Genomic DNA, 6,734 nt, shown 5'->3' with positions numbered 1-6,734 from the left:
ATAATCATCAACATACATTTCGTTTACATGTCTCGCAGGACGTGGATTCATGTGGACGGTTCTTGTGTCTCGCCTTGGAAAATTTCGCTCTGCCTCTTTGCATTCAGTGCGAAGCATTTCGACCGTTGAAATTGACATGGGATATACAATCACTTTTATATTCTCCCTTACATTAACCTTTAGTATATTTACCATATCTAGGTCACTTATGGGTTGTACCAATCTAGCACGAAGTTGGGCCATATTGTGGAAATATACGTCAATTGGTTCATTATGCATTTGTTTCCTGTCGACTAACTCCCTCATCGCCTCAAAAGCAGATTTTGACGATCTAAATTGGCACAATAAAGCCTCTTTCAGATGGGGCCAATTTTCAAAATGCCTTAACTTTTGCGCGTTCCAAAACCACTCTAAAGCTGGTCCGGAAATCAAAAGACGAAAATCGCGCAAAATTTCTTCCCACGGAATAGCATATTGGGACTGCAAACATTCAAGACGAAAAATGAATTCTTCAACAGTTAATTTTTGTACGTTTCCATCAAAATTTATACCAAATTTATCTACTCTAATTCTTATTTGATCTTGCATTACAGAATTTGGGTACGAGCTGTGGCTATTTACTGATGGCATAGAAGATGCTGGTCCGTCAGAAGTTGGAGTAGTACCCAATCCTAAGTTGCCATTACCAATCGAATTATTACTAGAAGTTGATGAGGCCCTTGAAGAGGCCTGAACTTGACCTACCACAACGGACAATTCCCTTACGGTCCTGGCTAGTGATTCTATGGTACTCCTGACATCTGTCAACTCACTACACATCATTGCCTTCATCTTATCCTCGAGAGATTTATCCCCCTTCGATTTTGGTGCTGCACCAGCGCCACTAACGTAATTTTGTCGCATTTGATCCTCCACCAGTGGTGGTTGTGTTGATGCATTTGGTCCTTGAACGACATTATTGCGAACAATGATTGATTCGGACATATCCCGAATCCTTCCATCGTCGGGATTGAGCCGGTTCTCTGGATCTGTCATCCTAGATCTTTTCGGGTCAATATGAGTAATCGTATTATTAAGATCAAATGATTCTGGCCTATCTCTTTTGGTCTTAGATCGGGACCTTGTATTCATGCCAAATTTCCCGCAACTAAACAAATACCAAAAAAAATGTTTTCTCTTCCTTTTTTCGTTTTTCACAATGTATAATTTATAAGTAATTTATTTTTATTATTATAATTCGTTAACTTCATTAAAAGCTTAAATATCATCAAAATGTAAACACAATTTTAATAATCACACATAAAACCAAAAATCAATTGTATTAAATTATTGAACGATCATAATATTTAAGGGGAATATGTGAGAGTATTTTCAGGAGTGAATACCAAGTTATCCTATTGTTCTTTTTTTTTCATTTTTTTATAATTCTCCCACAAGTCGAACATATCAAATCACAGACCAACAATTCAACTGTATTTAAGATTTTTTTTTTTTTCAACAGTGTATAATTGTACACAACACATTAGAATTAACAAAACATTAGAGTGTTCTCTTACGAGCCTTCAACGTATATATCCTAGACAACTTACAACAATTAAGTAAAAATTTTGAAAAATTTAAAAAAAATTCTGGCAATTTTCTATCATAATCGAAAACAGATCTCAGAATTATGTTACAATATAATTATTACATCTGACTTGCGAATCACTATTCACAACGGCTAACAATTATATCGATTATTCAAATTTTCCAAAACATAAAACAAATTTGATTGGACATGAACAAAAAAAAATGGAACATTATCACAGGCCGATCACAAAACATTCATTGTTACACTCAAACTAACAAGATATTGCATCTGACCCTCAATATTATCTTAAACCTAGTATAACTTCTAAAAATACCTATATTTAATATTGCACATCAATAACTTAAACCTGTAAGTCCGGTTGCAATACAAATAAGACATTTCTAGTCGTAACTAGATTCGATCCGGGCTATTGCACAAACTAGATTTCTATTGCCAGGTACTTAGGTGGTTTGTACCTATCATTTTCCACTTCCAATGATAGAAGTCGATAATTCTGTTTGGGCGCCATTTCTGTTATGACCCCATATAGCACTAGGCTTGGCCCTCCGGCATACTCAACCTCTCTCAGGACGGTCCTCAACCCGCCGAAACCTAGCCCGAGGTATAACATGAAAAAAAAAAGGAACTTACAACTGTCGATAACACACTTACAAACACAAAGGGACACACACGTTGAATGAGGCTTTTGATGGACAAACCTCCCACTCTGCCCTCCCAACCATGGTTCACAGCTACCGTTTCATCAATTTTTATGAACCCCACAAAACCTTCCTTCACTCCTTTTACCTTCACATATTCCCCCTCAACAAATCAAAATTTAGCACATAATTCCGTTACAAATATTAAAAATCAAGATACATTTTTTATTTTTCATTTTCCTAGTCAATAATTAAAATTAACAAAATAAAACTAAATTTCTTATCATTTAATAGAACATGAAAACACGGAAACTTTACCATTTACTATAACTAAACATCTTTTTTATCCTTTTTAATGACTATGAATATGGAACCTACAAAGCCTTAAAATTGCATAATCCAATGGGGATTTATCTTTACTCTGACTTCCTACCTAATTGAGCTCAGTTAAGTGGAAAATATTGGGGATTAAATATCAAAACAATAACCCACTAAAGAAAACAAATGAAATTATTCAGGTGACTTTGTATGGCCCTTGACAATGGAAACTAAATATGGGAATGGAAAAGGCAAATATACACTTATACTAAAATATTAATAAAAAATGTAAGTTCAATAACAGTCGTTTAGATCAAATTTTTGTAATAGAATAAACGCATATGTTCATAGGGTGTTAAAAGCAGTTTTCTTTTCTCCGGGCATTCTCCCTCCGCCTTATAGTGTTATTAAAACTGATACACTGGGATGCCCTTGGATTTTCATTTGGGCATTGCCCACAAAATTTTCTGGGATTATGGGATTTTTAAGACAAAGTGGATTTTAATATCGGACGTTGGCGGATATCTTCATTGGTATTTCTAGGAGTTAGTTTTCCATTTGGTTTTCACAGGTAAGCATATTTGACGTTTTCGTGGGTTTATATTACTCCACCCACTTACTTATTGATACTCCTACCTTGATATTTTATTAATTTGTTTTCTTCCCTGGTGATTCTCCGATCGTTGTTCAGTCGATTGCTTCCACTGGAACTAGCACTATGAGGTGAACCTCTCCAGGATTGTGGCAACCAAAACTAATCCTCACCAGTTAATTTCTCCAGAAAAAAAACGAATTTTTGCATAAAAAGTATAGCGCCTCCTGATCATACAGGAGGCTATTCCAGACCTAACAAAAACATTTTATTAAATTCATACTCCTTCAGATTACCATCACTTGATTAACTTACTTTATTATTTTCAATATTAATAATTGCAAACCCAAAATTTGCCAGAATGAACTTTCTCTCAATTTTCCGTTTTTATATATTCACTCTATAGTCTCTAAAAAAAACGAAATATTTCAAATTCACTGCTCTACGACACTACTATCACCACATACTTTATTTAATTATGTTTCTATTTATGTTAACCGCCAAACGTTTCAAACAAACACTTTAAAATACACTTTGCTAAAATGGCAACTTTTGACGTCTTTTGCTCTATTTATACCCCTGGTTTCATCAAGCCAAGCGCTTCTACGCCATATTTTAGACTAATATCTGTCCCTTTCTCCTAAAACCAAGTTTAAATTCCGCTTTATTTTATTTTTATTTATTTTTTTGCTTTTACCATTTTTTCTGTTTCATAGTCTTCATTCCCCATGCTTCGTGGGATTTCATGAATGAATTTATGGACTACGAGCAACCCTATGGCTACTGTGTAACAACGCCCTCTTACTACTTGTTAACCTGTCATCTATCTAACCAGCTGACACTCCACCACCAACCACAGACCACGCCGCAAGCAAAACCACACTAAAACTTGAAATTATTGATTTGCAGCAAGACTTAGGCATTAAAATCTACATTAATTATTTGCCTAAGCTGCATTAATCCTAAAAACATAACAACACGATTGGCCGCCACCACATAGGCCCTGAACCAAACATTAAATAAAAAAACAATTGGCCAGCACCACATAGGCCCTGAACCAAACAAAAAAAACTTGTGCCACAAAAGTGTGTTGGTCCACCTGCACAATAAAAAAATTACTCCACATTTTGGCCGCATCTAACGCCCACGCCAGCCACGTTTGCCTTAGGATGCTCCGTAAAGGAAATTTGCATTCCATGGCGAAACAAAGCGTCATTATCCACAGACCATAAGGATTCATTCCCATAAGTATGGGTCAATAAAAATAACTCGCACGGCATTACCTGGTATATGTTAAGAGCAACGAAAATAGGGATGCCAGTGCGAACAAAAATGTATACCAATTCTCGGACAAGATTTATACGGGGCACGGACGGACGTGAGTAAGTTGCTCAGAATTCGATTCTGAGTAAGTTGCCTTTCAAATAATCTTGCAGCCGCACTTGTAATCATCATGTGGCCTGTACTTGTATGCATCTATGTACCTATCAAAAAAAATTTAAAAAAATGAATTTCCCTTTTTTTTTTTTTCTTTTTCTCTTTTCTTACCCAGGACCCTCGCAACAAGAGAAGCTTTGAAACCCTCAGAAATGTCACCAGCATTACTGAGGTGGGATAATCCACCACTGAAAAACTTGTTAGTGTTCGGTCGAAGCAGGAATCGAACCCACGACCTTGTGTATGCAAGGCGGGCATGCTAACCGTTGCACAACACGGTGGCTCCCAAGGACATCGCTTTGATATTCATTGCCCCAGCATTCCTAAATCCAACGAGGTTCTTCTCGTGCCGTTTGACACCCTGTTCTCTAAAAAAAGTAGTTGCCAAAATCGTTGGGAGCAAAAGTCACATCCTAGAGACATTCATGTCTGTTCTGGGTCACACCGCATTGTGCACCACACTATACACTTTCTACACACCACACACAAAGTTAGTTGTTCTGAGTCACACGTGTGAACACTTTTTTCGGACTTTTAATCGAAAAATGTGACAGCTGATTTTTTCTGCAAGCCATATTATTTGCAGACAGAAATTATAAACAAAACATATTTTGCCGGTATAAACATAAAAAATTAAAAGTAAGTGCGTAACTCAAAGCCATAAAATGCCTGCCGGATTTTTGTTAGCAGTGAATAATGTAAGGACAAGAGCAATTTATCAAGAAAAAGGAGACAATTGCGTGATGCTTCAAATCTGTTTTGATTTGTTTTTTTCTATCCCTCCTCAATGTTACTCATGAACAAACGTTTTTGTCCATGAGTAACATTGGTTTTGGTCAAACAGTTTTTAACATCCATACATTAAAGGAAATTTAATTATAGTGGGCATAATTAACTATTCTGTTAAGGGTTTTCTCATTTGTATTGCTTAAATATTTACAATAATATTGCAAACAAATTTTCTATCGTGGCGGCCTTCATGTGCAGAAAGATATTGGCGGCGTTAGTTTTTTTTTTTGTGATTTGCTCAGTGATTTGTGCACCAAGAACACTTTGCAGAATTGAAGATGCCATATTTTTCATGCAATAAATTTGGTAAAATTCACTTTTCTTAGCCCATTGATTTTGTAAAAGTTATAATTTAATTGCCTTATATTTTCAAAAAGACCTTTGATTTGTTTAGGAAGCGGATAGTATTCACAAAAATCAAAGATAATTTTGCTTAAAACTTTTTTGTGTTAACTTTTAAAAATTGTGGCAACATTATGCTTTCGAACACACTGAAAATCAGCTGATTAAAACAACCCCAAAATTTATACACCAACCAGAGGAAATTTCGGTTCAAATTTTAGATGGATTTTTAAAATCGTGGTTTCTGACATATATAAGTGACTTTCCCAATAAAATTTGCAAATATTTATAAAAAACATATTAAAGTTTCAGAATCTGTTATTTATTTGTTATAAAAACTTCTAACTTTGCATACGATGGCTGTACACTAAGCCTACACAAAAGAAATGTTCGTGTACATTTTTCAGGTCTATGACGGTGTATAGTGTTGGCCAGAACACCTTTTAAGTGTGACACCATACGTAACTTGTAAAGGGTGATTTGTTAAGAGCTTGATAACTTTAAAAAAAAAAAAAACGCATAAAATCTCATCGGTTCTTTATTTGAAACGTTAGATTGGTCCATGACATTTACTTTTTGAAGATAATTTCATTTAAATGTTGACCGCGGCTGCGTCTTAGGTGGTCCATTCGGAAAGTCCAATTTTGGGCAACTTTTTCGAGCATTTCGGCCGGAATAGCCCGAATTTCTTCGGAAATGTTGTCTTCCAAAGCTGGAATAGTTGCTGGCTTATTTCTGTAGACTTTAGATTTGACGTAGCCCCACAAAAAATGGTCTAGAGGCGTCAAATCGCATGATCTTGGTGGCCAACTTACCGGTCCATTTCTTGAGATGAATTGTTCTCCGAAGTTTTCCCTCAAAATGGCCATAGAATCGCGAGCTGTGTGGCATGTAGCGCCATCTTGTTGAAACCACATGTCAACCAAGTTCAGTTCTTCCATTTTTGGCAACAAAAAGTTTGTTAGCATCGAACGATAGCGATCGCCATTCACCGTAACGTTGCGTCCAACAGCATCTTTGAAAAAAT

At 35.9% G+C, this 6,734-nt stretch overlaps 1 long non-coding RNA gene across 1 annotated transcript; it reads left to right on the top strand.

Moving 5' to 3' along the window:
- Nucleotides 1-3,861: 3,861 nt before the first annotated feature.
- On the top strand, nt 3,862-6,113 carry LOC142240747 (uncharacterized). The gene is made up of 2 exons (XR_012723375.1): nt 3,862-4,607; nt 4,692-6,113. It is a non-coding gene; the product is annotated as an uncharacterized LOC142240747 (long non-coding RNA).
- The last annotated feature ends 621 nt before the right edge of the window (nt 6,114-6,734 follow it).

The sequence above is a fragment of the Haematobia irritans genome, chromosome 5 (genome assembly GCF_050003625.1).
Source record: "Haematobia irritans isolate KBUSLIRL chromosome 5, ASM5000362v1, whole genome shotgun sequence".
In the NCBI taxonomy this organism is placed as follows: Eukaryota; Metazoa; Arthropoda; class Insecta; order Diptera; family Muscidae; genus Haematobia; species Haematobia irritans.
The sequence above is the reverse complement of the archived record's forward strand: the minus strand, read 5'-3'. Positions and strand labels throughout refer to the sequence as shown.